Source organism: Sorex araneus, chromosome 3, assembly GCF_027595985.1.
Source record: "Sorex araneus isolate mSorAra2 chromosome 3, mSorAra2.pri, whole genome shotgun sequence".
NCBI classification, from domain to species: Eukaryota; Metazoa; Chordata; class Mammalia; order Eulipotyphla; family Soricidae; genus Sorex; species Sorex araneus.
The window spans coordinates 97,783,845-97,805,563 of NC_073304.1; the positions used below are offsets into that span (position 1 = coordinate 97,783,845).

The window sequence follows — 21,719 nt, forward strand, 5'->3', positions numbered from 1 at the left end:
AAATATTTAAGAAGTATATGATGACATCTTCATTGTAATAGTAAAAGTTACTGAATACTCTTGGAAATTTCTAAGGGAATCCTAACTTTAAATAATGAAAAGGGCTCCTGTCATATAAAAGATTCATAATTTTCCTGTTCCTCTATCAAGAGACTAAAAGTTAAGGAGGCGGAGTTAGGAAAGAGGCAAACTTCTCTTTAAAAGCTATAGATATTTTATCTGGGGCTGGAGTGATAGCAGAGCAGGTAGCACGTTTGCCTTGCACACGGCCGACATGGGTTCGATTCCCAGCATCCCATATGGTCCCCCAAGCACCACCAGGAATAATTCCTGAGTGCATGAGACAGGAGTAACCCCTGAGGAACACTGGTGTGACCAAAAAAAAAAAAAAAAAGCTATAGATATTTTATAATTTATAAATAAACCTGTAAACACACACTAGAAAACTATTTAATTTTTTATGTAATATTTCTACCAACTTGTATTTTTTAGTCAACAAGCATACACTTCCTATACCCCAGAAATTATCTTAAGTGGTTTTCAAATACCACCACATTAAAAAATCCATAAAGGTTAGATTCTATCATTGTTCCTATGTAGCAGATAAGAAAACAAAGGCAGAGTGAGAGAGCTCAATAGGCTGGAGCCAGTGTGGGTTTGATCCCAGGGGTCACATGGTTTCCCACACTATCAGGAGTTCAAGAACAGAGCTTGTCCCCCACCCCTCATGCCCCAAGACACAGAAACTTCAAAAGGACATTTGCATGCCATTACTCCCTGCAGAACTCAGCTCAATAGCTAGGATATGGAATGAACAAGGAGGAGTCAAATGACAGGAGCAGATATGGAAGGTATGATAACTATAGATAATAGAACACAATGCAGCTGCAAGGAATGATGAAATCATGCAATTCAACTGCAATTTGAGTGGAACTGGAGGATATCATGTTAAATGAAGTCTGGAGAAGAGCAAATGCCAGCTGATGTCCCTTACCTATGGTATTTAGGAATATAGGACACGGAATGCCTTGGTATCAAAGGGTACCAAAGGGGAGATTAAAGAAATTCTAGATTAAAGAAATGAGGACAAGGAAGGAAAATAATTGATAAGAGAAGTAAGAAGAGGAGGACCAGAAGTTAACTGGTAGGGGCTAGAGGTCACAGATACATTGGTGGTTCAGAAATGTGTATGTATAAACCACAGAGCCAATAACACTGCAAGGTATGAGACCCAAATTATAATAATCAAACTTAAAAATGAGCCTGTTAAGAAAGCAAGCTGGAAGCTGAGAACACTGGTGGAGGGGAAGTTGACACTGGGGGTGGATTGATACAGGATCATTGTATGCCTCAAAGTCTGTTATGAACAACTTTGCAAATCACGACGCCTTAAAAAAATTTTTTTTTAGGAAAAGAACAACAGAGCTCTGAGAACTGCTGTTTCCCTCAAGTAAAACAATAACAAAGAAAATTAAGACATAGGACCTGAAAAATAATACAAGAGTTAAGGTGCTTGCCTTGCACGCAGTGTACCTGGATTTGATCTCTGGCACCACATATGGTTTCCCCAAGCACTGTAAGGAGTGAGCACTTAGTACAGAGCCAGAAAAAAGCTCTGAGCATCAACAGGACATCCCCAATAAATTATTTAAAAAATTAAAAATAGGGGCTGGAGCAACAGCGGGTAGGGCATTTGCCTTGCATGCAGCCAACCTGGGTTCGATTCCCAGCATCCCATATGGTCCCCTGAGTACCGCCAGGGTTGATCCCTGAGTGCATAGTCAGGAGTAACCCCTGTACATTTCCATGTGTGACCCAAAAAGGAAAAAAAAATTAAAAATTAAATTTTAAAAAATGCAAGATGAAACTCATGCAACTAATAGTACCAAAGAATAAAGAAGTGTACATGTACAAAAAACATGTACAAAAACAGTAACATGTAAAAAGGACAGAAAAGCCAACCTAGGAGAACTCCTGATGGCCAAAGATAGAATAATAAGGAAGCTAAATAAATACCAAGAGCAGTAAATTACAGCCCTTCACAGTAGCACTGTAGCACTGTCATCCCGTTGTTCATCAATTTGCTTGAGCGGCACCAGTAATGTCTCCACTGTGAGACTTGTTACTGTTTTTGGCATATCCCATAAATCACGGGTTGCTTGTCAGGCTCTGCCGTGCGGGCAGGATACTCTCAGTAGCTTGCCAGGTTCTCTGACAGGGACGGAGGAATCAAACCCAGGTCGACCACATGCAAGGCAAATGGCCTGGGTTGGAACTTATATATATACACATACATATATAAAACATATGTGTATGTACACATATATGATAATAGGTATGCAGAAAGTTGAGACGGAACAAACCTTCCTTACAGAAAAAATTTCAGTTAGTACACATGAAAAGAAAGAAATTACAAAGTGCCTTTAGAAAAATGCACAGCAAAAATTAATATAGGCAATTTATTGGTGACTTGCTTTCAACAGACTGTGGAAAGGGAAGAGTCATCTTCCAGTGGAAAAGTCTATCAGAAACCACTTTAACAAAGTGATCACCAGTTATAGGTGGGTCTGGTATCGTGTATCTTCTATCTGACATGTTAGGAAGGACAGTTCACTTCTCTGATATTCTGCCTCCAAAACTGTAAATCCAACTCTAATCATGAGAAAACACCAGGCAAACCTGTACTGAGGAACAGTCTACAATATACCTAGACTAATATTCTTTAAAAGTATCAAAGCCATAAAAGACAAGAAAAGATAAACTGTTTTATTTTGGAAAAGTTGAATGCAATTACACCTAAAAGCAACATATTCTCCAAGTTTGGATCATAGAAAGGAAAAAGTGAAAACCAATGAACTAAAAGTGAATTCTGGAGGCCACAGAAAGAGTACAGTGAGTAAGGCACTTGCCTTGCATGCAGCCAACCGGATTCAATACACTGCACCACAGATGAACCCCTGGACATTGTCACCAGTAATCCTGAAGTGCAGAGTCAGGCATAAGCCCTGAGCACTGCCAGCTATGGCCCAAAACAACCCCCCAAAAAAGTGCTTAAACATAAAGTCTGCAATTTAGTTAGAACATCTGTATCAAAACTAATTTCTTAGCTTGACAAATGTAGTTATTAAAAATATTAACAACAGGGGGCTGGAGCAATAGTATAGCAGCAAGGCACTTGCATGCCTTATACATATGTACCTGATCCAGGTTCAATCCCTAGCATTCCATATAGTTCCCCCAAGCACTGCCAGGAGTAATTCCTGAGTACAGAACCAGGAGTGACCCTGAGCATTGCCAGGTGTGACCCAAAAACTTTAAAGAAATTTAACATTAGGGGAAACTGGAAGAAGGGCTTATAGATGACAATTATTCTTAAAATGAACAATTTTGCCCTATTGCAGAATTTGACAGTGGCTGAAAACTTTTGTTTGAAAGTCATATCCAGCAGTGATCTGGGCTCACTACTGGCTCTGTGCACAGGGATCACTCCTGACAGGCTCAGGGGATCATAGGGAGTGCCAGGGATCAAATCCAGGTGAGCTGTGTACAAGACAAGTGCCCTACCTGATCTACCATTGGCTCTAGCCCCAAAAGAAGACTTTTAAAAATAAATCAGTAAGTAGGGAGATGGATCTCATGAATAAAGGCAGAACCTGGAGGAATAATGCAACAGCTTCTAGCCCAAGCCTTGCAAGTTTATGGTCATGTGTTCAAATTTTCTGTACCTCATATATACAAGCATGCTCCTGACAGCTTTACTATTTAGATCTGACAACTCTACTGTCAGCAATCCCTGACACAAGTTATTTCTGGTTGCACTACAGGTGTGAGCACAACCAAAACAAGGGGATGCAACCTTAGGAAAGCACAACTTAAAAGATGTACGAGTGTCACAGCCAGAAGTGCAACATCTGGAGAACACCATAACAGCTTCTGGTGTGTATCACAAACATAAATGTGTGTGTCTCAAGTAAATATGTGACATTCCCCCATCCAGTGAGCAAGTGTGAGGCACTAAAGGGGTACAAACCTCAGTAAGCACTATGGCTCAGTATGCAAGAACCACAACCTGATGTGCAGGCCTCAGTAAGCACCACAGCCATGTGTGTGTAAACCCTCCACCCCTTTCCTTCCACCCTCCACCCCATCACCTACTTACCATAGCAACAACAATATAAACGTCACTGAAGAGGAGGGTGAGGAAGTAAAAAACAAAGGTTTTTCAATTTAAACAATTTAAATAAAGAGATTTCCACGAATGTGAACAGTTAAATAATAAATTTTAAAAAACACTGAGAGACAAGGGATCCTGCTAAGCATTCTCTTGCATAATAGAGAACCTCTACAATGAAGTATACTCCTGCTCAAAATGCCAACATTGCTAAGTTTTAAGAAACACCGGTATTAGAGACTCTGCAACAGTTCTGTAAATTTAGAATCATTTTAAAATAGAAAGTTAGAAAACATGTATTTAGGCTCAAGGATAAAGCTAAGACTGTGCCCAAAACCAATTGTCTCTCATTTTCCTGGCTCAAGATTCTCTCTCTCTCTCTCTCTCTCTCTCTCTCTCTCTCTCTCTCTCTCTCTCTCTCTCTCTCTCTCTCTCTCTCCTCTCTCTCTCTCCCTGCCCCCTCTGATTTTCAATGAAAACCTCCTAAATAATTCTGTTGCTTTTCTTTTTTCCTGCTTTAAATCACTTGTGATACAGTAGCCAAAACGAAGAGCATCAAGGATAGAACCTCAGGCTCTCACATAATAAACATGTGCTCCAAACCTTGACTTTAAACTATCTCCCAAGTTTCACTCAGAATTTCATTTAAAATTTTCAGAGTGAAATTTTTTAAAAATATAATCCAATTTTATCTGCTTCTATGACTAAACCCATAAAGTTGTTCTCGTTTCACAAAGTAACAACTTAAGTCTTTACAAAGGTCAATATGATTTGAACTCAGTTGACTCTCTGAACTTAACCATCTCTACACTTAAATTCATTTATTCCCAATTAACTACAATGACCAAGAGTTCATGGATAATACCAAACCTCCCTCTGATTCATGGTCAATGTAAATGTTTCTTCTAGAAAGGCAGAGGGATAGTACAGAGGTTAAGGCACTTGCCTTGAATGTAGCTGGCCCTGGTTTGAATCTTGGCATCACATATAGTCTCCCAAGCACTGACAGAGTCAAGTCTGAAGATAAAGCTAGGAATAGCCCCTGAGTACGACTGGGTGTGGCCTGAAAACAAATAAATGAATAAAAAGCTAAAATGTTTCTTCTAAAAAAGAATGTAACTCCTCACCTCTTTGATCATTTCTCACCAAGTCCTCAGACATCCTCTTTAAGAAAGCAAACATACACTGGGGAAATTGGTGGTGGAAAATGTACCATGGTGAAGGGAAGGCTGTTACAACATTTTATGACTAAAACCCAATCACGAACAACTTTGTAACTGTGTATCTCAAGGTGATTCAATAAGAAAGAAAGAAAGAAAGAAAGAAAGAAAGAAAGAAAGAAAGAAAGAAAGAAAGAAAGAAAGAAAGAAAGAAAGAAAGAAAGAAAGAAAGAAAGAAAGAAAGAAATTTTAAATAAAAGTAAACACACCCCTTAGCATTCCTTGTCTGTTTCATTCTTTGTAACACTTAACCATCTAATCACTGTCACTGTCACTGTCATCCCGTTGCTCATCGATTTGTTCGAGCGGGCACCAGTAACGTCTCTCTTTGAGAGACTTACTGTTACTGCTTTTGGCATATCCAATAAGCACAGGTAGCTTGCCAGGCTCTGTGGGTGCGATACTCTCAGTAGCTTGCCAGGCTCTCCGAGAGGGGTGGAGGAATTGAACACGGGTTGGCCGTGTGAATGGCGAAAGCCCAACCGCTGTGCTATCTCTCTAGCCCAACTATCTAATATACTATAATAACTTATTTCCCTCCCTGTGTCTAGAATATAAGACTGATGAAAGAAATAATTTTTGTCTCTGGTTCAATAAACTCTGCACCTAGAGAAAGGTCAAGCACATACTAAATTCTCAACAATTATTTATTAAATAAATTTTAGACCTATAATATCCCAAATTAAATATTTGGCATTCTTTTGCTTTTCATCATTAGCATATTTTCTCTCTTATCTCCTTAGATAAAAATATGGTTCAGAGAAGAAAGAATGGCCTTTAAATCCTGATTTGAATCATTTGCTATTAAATATCCCTGGGCATGTAAATTTAATCTCTCTTATCCTCAACTGCACCACCCTAAAGAAATGGGAAAATGAAGAACAAAAGGTAAATAACACAGTGCAGAATTAATGCTAGGATTAGTAAAAAATAAATGAAAGTTTCCAGTATATGGTGGGTACTCCATAAATAAAAATCAATATTATTGCTCCCTTCTCAGTTCTTCAGCTTCACACTAATCTCCAGCCCTACCTGCCCTTCATCTTCTTCCAACTGAATCACCTTCCAGTCCTCCTGCTCAGGATCCAGCCTAGATACTACAGTTCATTTCAATCATAATCCTCGGGAACACTAATTCCCTCATTAACTGTCCTTCAGATATCTCTACCAAGCAGGCATTTACAAAACAGTGGACAGCAAACTGGGCTCTGGAATAAACCATCAGAATTTAAACCTGAGCTGTTCATGTTACAATAAAGGAAGATTAACAGTGACTATCTTATATTACTTTTTATACTACTTCTTCTAATATAGTATAAATACCCAAACTAATCACTGCCAGAGAAAAATCAAAGTATACAAATTGGTACCTCTATAAATCAAAGGTCTACAACCTCAAATGAATCCTCAATGCTGTCTAATGATCCTTCATTTCCTACTCAGGTCTAAGTACCTGTCTGCCTCTGATAATAGTACTTTTAAGAACCCCCTTTTTACCACATTGGCCACAACTCTTAGCAGGTTCTCAAATATTGATAGAAGACATGTCAACTCATTCTCTTTCTTGCTCTATAACATAATTTATTGTATTTATTGTACCTGGGACAGAGAGTTAGCTCAAACAGCTGGTGAGCATGCTTTGAAAAGAAGAGGCCTGGGCTTAATACCTTACACAGCACGGTCCCGTGGGTACCAAGAGTGATCCCTGCATGTACTGTCAGATGTGGCTCCTAAGCCTCCCAACAATACACAAAATTAAATAAAAAACTATCACTGTCACTGTCATCCTGTTGCTCAGTGGGCACCAGTAAGGTCTCATTACATTGTTTCAGTTGCTTTACCTCCCTCCTCCACTCCCCCCTCCCAAACACACACATACTTCCAAGAACCAGGTCCTACCCAAGGCGATTTTTTTCAATGCTTTGGATCATATCCCCTCAAAATTTTATGGCTTTACATTTACGCCACTCTCCCACTCTTCTCCCACTATAATCTCCTCCACGGGTTCTTTCTAATCCTACATAACCATGTCCAAGACCCACAATTTAAAAAAGGGTGGTGGTAGAGAAGTTAATATCAACAACCCCCTGACATTTTTTTCCACCTATACATTTTCCTTCAGTCCTTTGCTTAAAATTCTTGGGACCAGAGAGGTAACTGGACAGACATGATGGGCATATTTTCAATACAGAGCCTGGTTAATCCTAGATACTGCAAGGTGTCTGGAGCAAGCCAGGAGCAAAATTAGGCATCTGGGAATAGAACCCAAACAAAAATCAACACTGTATCCCTCATAATCAGCTACAATTTGTCATTTACCTTTAACTACCTCAAAACATTACAATGTAACCATGTGCTCTACACAGAGTTACAAATGGCATCTTAAATTACCCAATTTAAGAGATTATTGGATTCTTGTTTTACTAGCTCTTTTTCTGGGGTAATATGGTCTTGACTACACCTACTCCTACAAATTATTCTACTCCCTGGGTTTCCCTGACAAATTTGTCCCCCTTTTTTTTCTTTTTCTTTCTTTTTTTCTTTCTTTTTTTCCCTCCATCTTTGGCCTGCCTGGCACATAAGATTTGAATTCTTTTCTTTTCCCAAGTCTCTAGTCTAGCACACAACAGAAACATGGGATTCAGCCTTAATCTTGGATTTTGCTCAGTGCCAATGTCTGATTATTTTTATCCTGTCCTTCTCATTTTATTAATTTTTTGGTTTGCGGACCACACCCTGAGATGCTCAGATTCACTATCTGTGCTTGAGGAACCATAAGCAGTGCCAAAAACTGAACTGTCTGAAAGACAAGTTCCTTAACCTCTGTACTATCTTTCTATGTCTTCAGTATGTCCTTTTTACCATAATTCCCAAATCTCTCATATACCCACCTCCCTTATATTGCCTGTCTCACTAAGAACAGTTTCCTAACTTTGCTTCCAGTTTTGCCCTTCTTTAACCTCACATTCATTTCACTGCCAACATGGTAGGTATGAAACACAAATCTGATTCTCTCATGCACTTATTTGTTTTTTTCACTTGCTAAAATTCTTGCAGCCTTAGGATGAAGTTAAAGCTACTTAGTTTAGTTTGTAAATTATTCATTCAGAGCTTTGACTTCTTATCACCTGATTTTTGTTGCTCTGTTTTTATTTTTTGAGTTTTCTGTCACACCAGGCATCACTCAGGGCTTACTCCCACTCTGGGCTCAATAATCACTCCTAGAGGGGCTAGGAGGACTATATGGGATGCCAAAGATTGAACCCAGATCAGATACCTGCCAGACAAGCACCTACCCACTGTATTATCTCTTTAGCCTGTTTTCCTTTGTTTGTTTTTGTTTTGGACTCCGGAGTGGTGGAGAGGGGCTATTCCTGGCCTGTGCTGGGGTGCCATATGTGGTGCTAGGGACTGAAACTGGAATTAGTCACATACAAGGCAAGCACCTTACCTCTTTTACTGTTTTACTGGCCAAGCCAATAAAAATTTGAGTTTAACCATCCAAGTTGAGATGTGCTGTTAAGTAGAAATCACTTGTGCTGTTAAGTAGAATTCTAGATACTGAAGATTCAGCATGAAATAGGGAAGATCAAATATCTCAATAATACTTTTAACACTGATTACTTGTTTAAATGGCATTTGGGATATATCCGGTTAAGTGTAAAATATTATTAAAACTAATCTCTTTTATTCTTAATTTGGTTATTAGAAAATAAATAACTGTGACTTAACATCTGTGGTTTGTGTGTATTTATGAAAATGTTCTTTCATTCTGAACCTAGTTAATCCTGCCTATTTTTGAAGATTAGCTCAGGTAAACCACTAAGGTGCATTTCAGAACTTTTCCCAAACTGAAGTCTTACTTAACTACCACCCATACTTCTCTGTGCTTCCATCCATAGAAATCTGCTTATACCTCTGGCACATATCACACCACATTCTTATTAGTGGTTATCAATTATCTTCTCCTAAACTGTACACTCCCTGCAGAAAGAGATATCAATCTACATATACTCAGGACTTACCACTATGCCTACCACTTAAAAGGCGCTCAAAATATCTGTCAAACAAATGTGAGCTATTTTGGGCCTGAAAGTTACTAGAATTTCTAGTTCTCCAAGGAAAACAAACCAGCAGTGAAGGAGTCTAGACTTTCCCAAGAGCTCATACTAGCCAGGGAGCTAGCAGAAGGGGAAAGGTGCTTGCCATGTAGGTAGCTGGCCTGTGTTCTACCCCCAGCACTGCATATAAACCCCACACAAGGACTGAACCCTTGAGTGCAGAGCCAGGAGTAAGCCCTGAACATAGCAGGTGTGGCACCAAAAAACAAAAATTCTTTTAATAAAAGAAATACTAGGGTGGTTATAGGGAGCAGAAATTACAACAAAGAGAAAAGCAATGGGGAAATAAAACTCATGATATACACCTGTCTTGATGGGATCTGCCATAATGATATGAGCCTTGAACTGGCATTTGGCATGCTAGGGCCATGGTTTGGTTCTTAAACTATTTAAATAATCCATCCAACAAAAAGAATATGATCTGGCAGGTTTCAACACAAACAGTGAGATCCCAGCACCTGTTCCTTTTAAACTGTGCATCATTACAGTAAAAAACAACAACAAATCACTCTCATGAAACAAATGCTAATCTCATGATGCTTCACCATGGAGCAATTTAGAAGAGTTATTATGTGAAATGTGCCAAAGCATGAATTTATGGCTGATGCATATTTGGCAAATATGGCTGGCAGTGCTAGATGTTGAAAAACAAGTATGCAAATAAGCCAATAAAAGTTTTTAAGCTTTCAGACCTAAATATTTACATTACCATAAATGTACAAAGATAAATGTTTATATAAGTACAAATAAAATGCATTCCAAGAACACATTTTTTAATATGATTGTCAGGAACAGTTAGGAAGTTGGCATTGTTTCTTCATGGGCCTCAGGGTAGACACTTAAAAATAAATTGTCACAGAATGTTAATAGGGTACAACCATTATCAAGGCAGTTTCTCTACACTATCACTAGGTAAAATGAATAGTCATAGTATCAAAATAGTTCAAAGCAATCTTATCTTTTCACCAAAGCACTTTTCTTCCCATCCTGGAATCCAGCCCAACATAGATGCAAGCCCCTAAAAGGGGGCAGGGAATGAAGTGGACCACACATCAAAAAGACCAGGGAAACAATCTGACATTTCCCCCACAAAATACAGTAATGTTAAGAGCCTGCAAAATAATGACATGATAAAATATTTCCCCTTTCCCCTCTGACAGCTATGGAAAGATGTTTGTTTTTTCACATAGTTTGTGAGTTGGTCATAGTCAAAACTCACCAGCAATGGTATGAATTCTGCTTCTATTGTTAACTGTTAATCTCTGAGCCAACACTGTAAATCCCATCTTTTGAAACCAAAAAAAAAAAAGTATCTTATCCACTATTGCAATTTACTAAACGAGTCACCAAAGAGAAGTGCCAGGCACTTCAGAAGGTAATTAAGGTAGTAAGTGAATTGCGCTACCTAGAAATGCGCTGAGATTACAAAGGAAGCCATCAAGAAGCAAGTATACCCAAGATTGCTCAAGGAAAGTTTTACCCCTGTGGATAATTCACTTCTCACTTCCACTATGCAGAGAGCCATCATCTGGGTTCTCCAACGACACACATTACTACACCATCCCATTAGGGAGGGCGGGAGGGGGGTGGGGAACGACGTGGCTGAACAAAAATCAATACATACCTTACCCCGGCCCCAATTCTCAAGGCAATTTCAACTCAGGTGAAAAGCGGTTAACATACATCCCCCGATAGCCTAAAAATAGCCTTTTTATGTAAGACCCCTAGTATCTAATTCACCGTATAACCTTCACCACATTTAACAGAAAAGGAGGGGGGAATGGATTAGGCTCTCTAGAGCGAAGCCAATGAAGATGAAATCATAGTTTTCCTTTAACTCCTCATTATCCCCTTCACGCCAGCCTCCCAGGAACTTCATTCCACAGCGCTCAAATTCCTAAACTTGGATCTCTGAACGAACACACACACACACACACACACACACACACACACTCACACACGCATACACATGCACATGCACACGCACACAAGCACGCACACTCGCACCGGGCCGAAAGAAAGTGCGTTTAAAGGTGGGATGCGGAGGGCTCCTTCGCAAGGGACGACAGCGGCCACCGGGCTCCGGAGCGCGCACGCCGCCGAGGGGGCACGCCGGGGCTGCAGACGGCCAGTCCTCCTCAGAAAAGTTGCAAGGACCGGGCCAGACGGACCCGAGGGCAGAGGAGCAGCAAACTGGCCGGCTGCTCAAATCCAAAGACCCCCTCCCCCGCCCTAACCCGGCTCCCCGAAGAAGAAGAAGAGAGAAAAAGATTAGAAACGCACGGAGCAGCCCCGCACGCTCCGGGGCGCGGCGGGGGCCAGGCTGCAGCGCTCCCCTCGGCGCTCCCCTCAGCGCAGCCCGTCGGCGCCCGCCGGGCTCCCCCACGCGCCACTTTCCCCCCGCAGCCCGGTCCCAACTTTCCCTCCTCTGGGGGGCGCCCGGGCTGCCGGCGCCGCGGGCGTGGGGGCAGCGCGGGGGGCGCGAGACGCCCGCGGGCGCGGGGAGGGGGCTGTGGGGGTCGGTCCGGCTCCTCGGCAGCCGCCGTCCGAGCCCCCGCGGCGGGGCCACCCGCAGCCCGCGCCGCTGCCCCGCCCGGCTCCCCGGGTCAGCGCCCTCCGCCCGCGGGCGACCCCGCGGCCGGCAGCCCGGGCGGGCGGAGATGGGGACGCCGGGGACGCGGGCGCGCCTGCCCCCGTTACCTGAGGGGCGCACACGCCGCCGCGGGGACCACCATCGCCGGCCGTCCCGTCCGCTTCCTGGTGACCGCGGCCGCCGCCGCCGAGCGACTGACACTGACTAAACAACTAACTACTCGCCGCCGCCGAGTCCGCGGCGCGCGCCCGGCCGCCCGCCACCCGCCCAGCCCACCAGCCCGCCCGCCTCCTCTCCGCGCCGCGCGCGCCCGGAGGAGCGAGCACGCGCGCGCGCGCGCCGACACCGGGCCCGCGGCCGCCCGCGCGACTTCAGACCGCCCAGCGGGAGGAGCCTCCGGAGGCCCCTCCTCTCGCGCGCCTACCTCCGGAGGCTGAGACCGAGACGGCGCCTGATTGGCCGAGAGGGGCGGGGCCGAGGAGGGGGTGGGGCCAGTGTTACCTTGGGGCCGGCGTGAAGGCAAATTTGGATCCAATCCGGTTCCGGAGGGAAAGACTCGGAAGGATTGGCTGGCCCTCCCCATATAGCGGACTCCGTCGAAAACATGATTTTTTCCAAGGACTCCAGTATACAGTAATGACCAACTTAAATTCCAATATGTTTTGTAGGCCTGAGCAATTTTTTTAAATAAAACTACATCTCCCAGAAACCTCCGCGGAAATGAGTCTCACCTTGCGTAATCACGTAATCCTTCGCCGCCTTTGAACAAAGTAATCCCTTCATTTTTCGCAAGGTATAGCAATAATACTTCATTTTTCTCCCCACCGGAGCGATTTTTACAGTTTCTTCAACAAAAGAGGTTACCTGTGGGAACTTGGTTAAGCGACCAAATAAAAGGGGGGAAGAACATAAAAATAAATTACTGCGGAGGAATTTTTGTCAAGCTGTGAGACGACGGAGTCAGAAGAGTGAAGGCGATTGAGAGGGGCTCAGGGAATTGTCCTTTGTGCAAGGGACTTTCTTTAGGCCCCAGGCCCCTGCCTGCCCCTACCGTCAGCAGGTCAGTAAGCAAGGCGAGCTCGGGGGTGGCCACAGCGGAGATGCCCTATACCCCTTGAGATAATCCCTCTTTTGCTGTTGTTGATATTGGTTTGTCTGGGTTTATAAGGCCGACTGAATGGGGACGACTCACTTCCGGTTGGGGGTGGGGAGGAGGGCCATCCTGGGGGAGAGGGAAACAGCACTCACTTCCGGTGGGGGTAGGCTGATGGTTTGGGGGTGTCCAACCCACTTCCTGTGTGGGCTAAGTTTTGAGAGGGTGATGCTTGGTACCATTTGCACAGACGGTACCCGGTAGCATTGGAATCATGTGCGTTGTGAAGTTGGGTTATTCCACCAGCTTGTGCCCTTCACCTCCAATCAGAATGGCTGTAAGATGATGGCTCCACGTGTAAATGAAAAATTCCAGCAAAATTTTCATAATAACGTTCTTCAAAGAATGCAAAACCCTTGTTAAAATGCTCCACCGTTGCTACCAGAAGACATAGTTATTTGTGTGACTCATGAATTGCCTGCCCCTGAGCCCTAATCAAGGCCAACATGGGCCCAGTGAGCTGGAGTGGTCTCTGCCTTAACATGCCACGGGGAGCTGAAGCTACTCTTTTAAGAGACAGTTGGTTTATTGCAGGCCTCGTGTTTCACTTGCAGTAATAGAAGACCTGTTGCCTTACCTGAGTCAGAGTACTCATATGCTTGCTGTTACCTTAACTTAGGCCATTGTTATCTTCAGTTCTTAGGCTACAGGTTTTGCCCCTTTCCAGAAACTTCCTCAGCCAAAAAATTCTTTCATATGACTTGCAGGTTTTCATTGATGTTTCCTTCCCTGCTTTGTCGTTTAAGTTCAACATGTCCATTGAGAAAAGATCTGTCCCTGGTGGTTTTAAAGCCTAGTAATGCAAGAAAGAGGAGATTGGGCTCGCATTTTAAGTAATGAGAACAAGGGCGAATTGGCTCACAAAAGGCCAAAACTGAGTTGAGAAAAGACTGTTTCCCACCCCCCCCCATGCTATCTTGTGGGGGAAACCGTATTTTGCAAAACCCTATGTAAAAAGGTAATTAATGTTCACCGATTTTAATTCCTTGGCGTCTGCATTCAAGTACCACTATGTTGTGTGGATTTGTAGTGAAGGAATCGATCTGTTTGGAATTTATCAGTCTCAGCTCTTCCAGTAGTTGTGGGATATCTGTTGAGCGAACTGAAATGTTTTTCAAGAGTGTATTCTTCCCTTTTGTTCTTGGGTGGGGGGGGGGGGGTGGTAAATGGGATGGGAGGTGCCACACATTGGTTGCTATGCCTTGCTAATGTGGCACATTTGGTTCAGCAACTCCCATGCTCACTTGATTGTGGTATGGTGGGCAGGTACTTGGTTGCAGTGCCCCAGAGGTCATGTTTTTGTGGTGCAGGGATCACAGCAACAGTGCTGGCGATTGCCCTCCAAGGTGGGTTGAATCAATAACCTCACCCATGCAAGGCCGACACTCTTAACACTGAGCCTCATTCCCAGGCTTCTCAAGAATGAAATGAGTTCTATTAATTTTGTCCTTTGGGGTTGTTACCAGATCTAGCCTCAGTTTGCTTATCTTCTCAGTTCGCAATAATTTTCATTCTAGTTCTAAAAAAAAAAAAAGCTATTTGGGGGCCAGTCAGATAGCTCAGGCTCAGGGTCCATGTCTGGGATGCTGGAGTTCTATCCTGATCCTCCTCCCTATCCAATGGATAGCCCCCCCACACACACACACACACACTCACACAAACACACAGAGAACACCACCTTATGTAACTCCAGAGGGTCCAGCGACAACAGGCCCCATCAGACCCTCATTGCTAGATCCTAGCATTGGGCCTTTTGGTACTGCCAGGAGTGGCCTTTGGGCCCCCTGCGCACCTCCTGAAAGCCACTCTTACACCCCCCCAACCAAAAAACAAATGCTTTTTGACTTTAGAGGGTTTTTTTAATGTATTTTAAAATAAGTGTTACATTGCATGGATAAAGGCCCTAGGTTCTAGGTTCAGTCCTACAAAATAATAATGATATAAAATAACTTACAATAAAGGAGAAGTATATATATATATATATATATATTTTTTTTTTTTGCTTTTTGGGGTCACACCCAGCGATGCACAGGGGTTACTCCTGGCTCTGCACTCAGGAATTACTTCTGGCAGTGTTCAGGGGACCATATGGGATGCTGGGAATCGAACCCGGGTCGGCCGCATGCAAGGCAAACGCCCTACCCGCTGTGCTATTGCTCCAGCCCCTATAGATATATGTTTTATACTTTTAACTTTCTGTAGACACAAAATGTGTATATTTGGACTGGGGCTATTGCTCAGTGGTAGAGCACTTACCTTGCATATGTGAGTCCCTGGGTTTGTTCCCCAGCATTGTAGATATATGCATATATATATATATGTATATATATGACCCTAAAATTAATTAGTAGTTATCTTTTGAAAGGCTACAACATTTCAGCAGTAGTTGAGAAGATAAAACAAAATATTAAAGATAATAATAACATCTGGGTTACTGAGAGAAAGTTGGGAACACGTTGACTACCTCATGCAAGCCTTAGTTGATTACAGAGGTAGTCACCATCTTCTTTATTAGTGGAATGTAGAGGGGAAAGTATTATATAAGTACTCTGACAAATTACAGTTTAACATTATTGAAGTGTCACTAGAGTGATAGTACAGCAGGTTGCACACTTGCGTTGCACACAGTCAACTCAGCTTTAATCCCCGGCACCCCATCAGGTCCCCCAAGCCTGCCAGAAGTGATCCCTGAGTGCAAAGCCAAAAATATTCCCAGACCACTGCTGGATGCTGTCCAAAGACAAAGATAAAAAGAAAGAATTATTGAAGAAAAGGTTGTGGAACAATGAAATCAAGAAAATATAGTTAAAATATTGGTTGAGATAGTTAGACTCTGTTGGAAACTGTCTTTGGAAAGCAAAAGAATTTATTGAATTGGCCTTAATGCTATTTTATGGGAGAAATGCATAATAACAGAAATAAAAAAAATTGCTGTAGCTGAGAATACTTGAGCTATTTGAGGAACTGTCTGTTCAGAAAAAAGCAATAGATTAAAGCATGTATCTGCAGGAAGATGTTTTGTGATAAGTAGCAGCTATTCATTGGTTTTTATCAAAGAAGAAATATTAGAAATGCTTGTGAAAAATAGAAGAAAAGTCCATAGAACTGGCTTTTATTCGTAAAAGTGTTTCTGCAGAAAGGCTAGCTTGTCTTCGGAAAGCTTTCTCTCCCTTTAAGTGCTCTTTACTTTCAATGCAGTTCTCTATGGTGTTCCGACTGAATACATACTATCAAAATTTGGAAAGTAAAGACTTTTCTATGTTACTTCTGTGTGTACTATGTTACTTCTTTGAATTAATGACTTAAAAAAGTTCACTCCAGGGGCTAAAGAGATCACTTAAAGGACAGGAGCACATGCTTTGCACTAAGGAGGCACAGGCTCAATGCCAGGCCCCACACCACAACTTCCAGCACTTCTGGTTGTGACCTAAAACCAAAGCCAAAGCTGAACCAATAAACTTAGTTTTATGGACCGGAGCGATAAGCATGGGGGTAGGACATTTGCCTTCCATGTGGCCAACTCGGGTTTAATTTCTCCGTCTCTCTCGGAGAGCCCAGCAAGCTACCTAGAGTATCCCGCCCACAGGGCAGAGCCTGGCAAACTACCCATGGTGTATTCGATATGCCAAAAACAGTAACAACAAGTCTCACAATGGAGAAGTTACTGGTGCCCGCCCGCTCAAGCAAAACGATGAGCAACGGGACAACAGTGCTATAGTGCTATTTGCCATCTATAATAAAGAAGTTGTCTTTTTTTTCTTTATATTTATGTTAGACCAGGGTTTCTTCAACTTTTTCCATTGTGACCCCCTTTCACCCGAGAAACTTTTACTTGAACCTGGGTATGTAGGTATACACAAAGATATACCAGTCATTTAATGGAGTGTGCACACACACACACACACACACACACACACACACACACACACACATGAAGTAAGTAAAGGTTGTAGAACAATGAAATAGAGAAGATATAGATAAAACATTGGTGAGATACAGTTGCACTCCCTTTTGGAAACTGTCTTTGGAAAGCAAAAGAATTTATTGAATTGACCTTAATGCTATTTTATGGAATAAATATATAATAACAGAAGTAAGAAATATATATATGTATTTATATCAATCACAAATTTATTTTAAGATATATCCCACATTCATTTACCCATATGGGCTTGTGACCCACAGTTAAGAAACTAAGGATTAAATAAGCTTTTAATTTTCCAGAGAGAGACAGTCACTGGATACTCTGCTCACAGCCATTTGAAATATTGAAACAGTAGGGTCAATTGTGGATTCCATCGCACTGAAATTTGATTATCCGTGGAGTGCTAGATGCTATACATAATGCAAAAAGTGTCTTTCAATTGTTTTGTCTACCTGTTCTTTGTTAGATCATGTTATTTTTTTTTTTAACTATTGCCCTTTTTTTGTATGTTTTGTTTGGTAGCTTTGTTGGTTTTTTGTTTTGTTTTGTTTTTGCCATGTGTTTAGTATTAAAGAGAATATCCGGGGCTGGAGAAATAGCACAGCAGGTAGGGTATTTGCCTTGCACTCGGGTTCGATTCCCAGCATCTCATATGGTCCCCTGAGCACCGCCTGGAGTAATTCCTGAGTGCAGAGCCAGTAGTAACCCCTGTGCATTGCCAGGTGTGACCCAAAAAAGCAAAACAAACAAACAACAAAAAAAAGAATATCCTAACACTTTATCTACTGTCAATTTTATGTTTTTGTTTTGTTTGGGGGCCACACCAAGCGGGGCTCAGGACTTACTCCTGACTCAGTGCTCAAGGATCAGTCCTGGTGATACTCAGGGGACCATATGTGGTGCCAGGGACTGAACCCAGGTGTGCTGCTTTCAAAGCAAGTACTCTACCTGCTCTTGTAATCTCTCTCCTTCCCTACCACATTATTTTATAGATTTCAAAAATATTCAAATGAAAGTACTCCTAACAGACCTTTCATTATTTCAACAAAAATTTATTGCCTTCTGCTATATTCTAGGGATTTTGAGAACATTGGTAAAGACAGAAAAATATCCATATTATCTTCGGAATTTAACCCTAATTTCCAAACCAAAACTTTTTCCTTTCTTGGTATTTCAAATCAGTTTTATAATGTAGACATTGTTGAGATTTGATTAAGAAGGAACCACGTGCTTGATCTCTCGTTATTGAGCCATTCTAAATCCAGTTTTTAAAAATATTTTAGCCTGGTTTTTCTTCAGACTAAATAAACCTTTGTTTTATATTGTTCTTTCATTAACACATCTTCGTGATTCTACCACTTTATCCTCTTTGATGAAAAAGCAAATAAACATGGACCCTAGGGTGTCAACAGATTAAGAATAAGCTTTGCATGCAGGAGGCCCAGGTTTGATCCCTGCTGCCTCTTGGTTCTGAGCAAAGAGCTGGGAGTAGCCCCTAAGCACTACTGATTGTGACCCCAAAACTCACACACACACACACCACACACCCACACACACACACACACACACACACACACACACGAACAGGGAGAAAATACGAGGTCAGACAGTCTAGGTTCAAAATTTGTGTCTACATTTTACTAGCTGAGCTTACTGTCCTGTCTTGGCAATTTTAAGCTGTTTACTTGCTCTGTATGAGCCTATCTTGATCAGTCTAATGGGGGGTTTTTGTTTTGTTTTATTTTTTTAGTAGATCATGAATAGTGTATGTGGCCAGAGAGTTAGTACAGCAGGTAATATGCTTGCCTGGCATACAGCCAATTGAGTTTGATCCCCTGCACATCACATATGGTCCCTTGAGAAATGCCAGGAGTAATCCCTGAGCATAGAGCCAGGGGTAAGCCCCAAACACTTCCAGGTAGGATTCCCCCCAAAATATATTAGGGGTTTTATATATAAGAATATAATTTGTATACATATAAAATATTTAAATCAGCATAATGCCTAGTGTTAAGGTCTTAATTAATGCTATTTTATCCCCAGCCTCGCTTCTGTTATTCTAGCTATTGGAATTCACCTGCACCTCTCATTTTTGAGTGATGAGGAGGGGTGGGAATGAGGAAGGGCTGGTGGCAGGGATCACTTGAGTCACCCAGGGGCATCCAGGTCTACACACAGCAAGTGCTCTGGGCACCATGTTGAGGTGGGGGTTAAACCAGGTGAATGCCATCTTCTTTCAAGCCTTTTCCAAGTACTCCACTGCAGTCAACTTCAAGAAGTATTTTCTGAGATCGATCTTATTTTCTCTCCACTCTCCCGTCCATGTGTACCCTGCCTATCAGTCCTCCAAAGCAGTTTTACTATTCTTTTATCATTAATATCCGACGTTGTTGCTGCTGCTGATACTTGTTTTTCTTACTGGTTTTTGTTGTGTACAGAGTTTATGTACTGCCATAAAAGGCTGCAGGTCCTATCTTATCTGTGACTGCTCTCATACCTGGCACAATGCCATTCACATTGTTAAGTATTCAGTAAGCATTTATGGAGTTGAATTGGCACTTGAAACACTGAAGAACTGATAACAACTTTTGTCCACTATCTGTAACCTAACTTTAAACAAATGGCCTATATATAATAGATACTCAAATACCTGCCAAATTAAAGTCAATAAATTATATGAGGCTTTTAGGAACTCATTGTGTTGATGAACATATTTCATTTTATTGATTGGGGGATGCAGGAGTTGGTCCTCACCCATCCATGCTTGAGTGTCACTCCCAGTGGTGCTCTGGGGAACATGGAGATGCTGGCGACTGAAACCTAGGTTGGCTCCAGGAAAGGCAAGCAACTCTTATGTCTCCTGCCTCCGATGAGCGTATTTTAAATACCTACTATCTGATTAGCACTGTAAGGACCTGCTTTCAGTGTGCTTTAACTACAAAGATGTAAACTGTAACTAGTAGTTCCTAAAGGCTATAGATAAATTTGAGTTTTGAGTGTGGGATGGGGAGGTCAGTGTAAAGTTGTTTGTCTTATGAAAGAGGCCATTTGAGTTCACAGACAGAATGGTTTTGGATCAAATTACTTGCAGTTTCATTTCAACTTTCACACAAAAGAAATAAGCGTATCTGCATTAAAACTTTTAAACAAATGCTCACAGCAAAGCCATAGATGATACCGGGGGTCTGGCACTGCCCTTCATGTGGCCAGCCCAAGTTTAGTCCCTGGCACTGGAGTACAGAGCCAAGAGTAAGACCTAAACACATCTAAATGTGACCCAAACCCTTCACCCCAGTAAGTAAATAATAAACAAATGTTTATCATTTTATCACTGAATAAAGTGTGGTGTATTCATACAGTGAAATACTCAACAATCAAAAGGAATGAAGCAGTAATACAGTCTATAGCATTGAAGGACATTAAAGAATTTTATCAAAGGGGAGAAGCCAGGTGTAAAAGTACTGTGTGGTTTCACTTTTAAAAAAAATCTAGAATAAGTAAATCAATGGGGGATGAAAGCATATTAATGATTGCCAGGAACATGGAATAGAGCTGGGGAGTGACTGTTAATAGGTATGGAACTTGGGGGGGAAAAGGGGTGGCTAATGAAAATGTTTTAGAGTTAGTGTTGGTTACACAACCTTAATATTAAAACACAGTTTCTGTCAATAATCAACCACTGCATTTTATATTGAAGAGATTAATGTTGTGATATGTACATTACATCTAAAAGCAGGGGGAGGGGATACTTAAATTTGAAGGATTTGTATTTGAAATGGGGCTAGAAGCAATGGATAAGAAAGTTAAAGGAGGTGATGATTTTTCCTTAGGCCAGTAGAAGAGCACAGGCATAGGACCAAGGGCACATTGGGATCAAGTGAGGATTCAGCCGGTGGTTTCCCACTATCTTCTGAAGCAGACATTGAGGTAAATGATTCAACTTCAGGGATATAAATAAAGATTACTGGAAAAGTTGGGAGAAACAAGACTGGGGAAAGACAGTAGAATCTAATTGTAAAATTATCCCCATAAAATGTAAATGGATGGCTCTTAATGGGAAGAACCAAGAACAGTGATTTGAAAAAGTTAATACAAATAAAAGTAATCAGCTGAAGTAATATCTTAGTATCATTTACATGCCAGGCAATATTAAGTAAAGCTAAGTGATTTTCCTTATTTGAATTGTTTTCTTAGGACAGTCACGTAAGTGGAGTTATTGGTTTTAAAAATCAGCATTTTATGATTCTACTTCTCTAAAATATTATGCTAATTTTATGCTAACAGAAATATATGAATGTATTGTTTATACCACAGTTTACCAGCAAACTTTTGCTAATTGATTATGCCAGAAATTATTCTTCACTCTCTTGCTTTTAATTTGATGTGTTTCTTTGGATGGAGGGGGTTGATTCACACCCATTTTTATGTTTGGGAGTCTTTCCTGCAGAACTCATGCAGTGCTGGGGATTTGAAGCTGTGTTGGCCACATGCAGGGCAAGCTCCCTAACCACTGTACTATCTCTCTGGCACTGTGCG

At 41.8% G+C, this 21,719-nt stretch overlaps 2 protein-coding genes across 8 annotated transcripts in view; one reads left to right on the forward strand and one right to left on the reverse strand.

Moving 5' to 3' along the window:
• The window catches only part of PEAK1 (pseudopodium enriched atypical kinase 1), a 270,744-nt gene extending 258,389 nt beyond the window's left edge, over window positions 1-12,355 (reverse strand). For all 4 annotated transcript variants that reach the window (XM_055130599.1, XM_055130596.1, XM_055130597.1 and 1 more), the window contains exon 1: window positions 12,213-12,355. The gene's annotated coding sequence lies outside the window, so the exon portion shown is untranslated. The remainder of the gene's footprint in view (window positions 1-12,212) is intronic.
• A 297-nt stretch (window positions 12,356-12,652) lies between these two features.
• The window catches only part of HMG20A (high mobility group 20A), a 92,837-nt gene continuing 83,770 nt past the window's right edge, over window positions 12,653-21,719 (forward strand). Inside the window, exons 1-2 of one of the 4 annotated variants that reach the window (XM_055130984.1) lie at window positions 12,653-13,165; window positions 21,014-21,110. The gene's annotated coding sequence lies outside the window, so the exon portion shown is untranslated. The remainder of the gene's footprint in view (window positions 13,166-21,013; window positions 21,111-21,719) is intronic. The other 3 variants (XM_055130983.1, XM_055130985.1, XM_055130981.1) reach the window with 3 other exon arrangements.